This window comes from Nannospalax galili, unplaced genomic scaffold (assembly GCF_000622305.1).
Source record: "Nannospalax galili isolate Female #2095 unplaced genomic scaffold, S.galili_v1.0 scaffold406, whole genome shotgun sequence".
Classification (NCBI taxonomy): Eukaryota; Metazoa; Chordata; class Mammalia; order Rodentia; family Spalacidae; genus Nannospalax; species Nannospalax galili.
The window spans coordinates 3,792,480-3,794,518 of NW_008357033.1; the positions used below are offsets into that span (position 1 = coordinate 3,792,480).

Sequence of the window (2,039 nt, forward strand, 5' to 3'; positions counted from 1 at the left end):
TGTTTAACATCTTTAGGCCACTATTCTAGAGCAGCCATTTCTCACTTTCAGGCCTTCTGAATCCTGCTTTTTTATGGGCTGGAGAGATGGCTCAGTAGTTTAAAGAGTGCATCCTGCTCTTATAGAGGGCCCAAGTTCAGTTCCCAGCAACACCAAGCAGCTTACAACCACCTGCAAGTCCAGCTCTAGGGAGTTTGAAGCCCTTTTTTAGCCTCTGCAGGCATCTGCAGAGCATACCTTTAATCGCAACTCTGATGTCAGAGTACCTTTTTTTTTTGAGACAATCTATGTACTAAGAACTTAATGTAAGTTTGACCATTCTTAAGTTATGCAGGGATCCAAATCTTAGAAAAATTTTACTGTTTTCCCAAAGACATTGTGAAGTAAAACTAGCCCACTTTCCCTTTATGTTTACACGACAAATGCATGGCAGTGAACAGTCTGAAACCATTTCCTTAGTATATGCCAAGGCATTGCAGTTCTACCCACTGTTTGCTTTTCACCATTAGAGAAAATGTCAACATAGTCATCCAGGATAAGCCATGAGATTAAAAAGTCATTCCACATTTCATTGACTATTTCAGGACACAGATTTATTGCCACCTTTTCACATGAGTATCTTTGACCAGTTTAGATACAAAGTAACAGATACAAAGTAACAAGTATCCATTTGTAAGGTATAAGCAGATGTCTGAGTTGTGCATTAGAGTTCATGCCTGTAGAAAATTATTTAATATGACAAGTTGCTATACTATCTAAAGGAATCATTATGAGCATTTCTTTTTACCTGGCAGACATTTGGCAAATTTTTATTATGTGTTTCTCCAGCCAATATAATGCAGTAATTTACTCTTTAAAAATACTTCAGCAGCTTTTTAATTTCTAGCTTGAAGCTTCTGAAGATTTAATTTTCTTTTACGGAACATCAATATGACTGCATTTCAAATACTCAGCCCTCAAACAAGAAACCAACACTGGAACAACTGCTTTCAAAATGACAAGATAGCAGGCACCACAGTTCAAAATTGTGTCGCATAAAACACGCTGTTAAATTATTGCTAAAGCAAAATGGTGACAGGCAGCTTTCACTTATCAATTCTGCCATGAGTCAGTTTAAAACAATGGTGAGTTGAACAACTAGCCTTAGCCTTATCTTTTTAAAACCAGTGATCTATTTTAAATAGAGGCTAGTAGGCCTCCTGGTGCTTACCAGAGGCTGTTTTCATTGACTGTATAGAAAAGAGGAGGCAGAGCAAACCTGCCCCACTGTGCCTGGTCTGTATTGTGAATGGGGAAATGGGGAAAAAAATAATAAAGGCTACTAAATTCTAAAGTTTCAGTTATCTACCATTTGAAACTTGAAATGTTTAAAACGTTACTGTAAGACAAAAAAAATGCATTTTCATTTTTCCCCAGGCACAAAGAAAGCTACAGGGTTTTTATAAACATCAACTGCATGACACTGAGATTACATAGATTATAGAAGGCACAACCTTCTATAATTAATTTATAAAAATACAAATATTCATACCTAAACCACCCGAACTATACAGCAGCATTTGTTAACGTCAGTGATGTTGTCACTGAGCATCATGTAATTTTGCTTATTTTTAAGAATAAAAAAGTCTTGTCATCTTGAAGAGCTTGGCTCTTGAAGACTGGTTCTGCTTAGGCAACTGGGATATAGCCTTCGGCACTGTCCTGTCCTGAAGGAATGATCTAAAGTAGGAAAAAACAACAATCACACAGTTATTATCTTAATTACAATTATAAGAGGCATGTCAACAAAGTGGGAGACCCAAAGTGGTGTAAGGGTGAGGGCATTAAGGAAAGGATCCTTGAGAAGTGGTGTTCTGAGACCATCTTCAGTGACTCTTTAACAGACTGAGTTGATGAGTCCATACAGGGGAGAAAGGATTAGTTAACTAACCAGTTTGACAAATATTTTCTAAAAATGTGGTACTCATGCCAACAGAAAGATCCAAACAAACATTTCTTTGAACAAACCGAAGCCTAGAAACAGGGTGGAAAAAGTATTA

General features: G+C 37.1%; 1 pseudogene; it reads left to right on the forward strand.

The window, feature by feature from the left end:
• Positions 1–1,193: 1,193 nt before the first annotated feature.
• LOC115067912 lies at positions 1,194–1,302 on the forward strand (annotated as a pseudogene).
• The last annotated feature ends 737 nt before the right edge of the window (positions 1,303–2,039 follow it).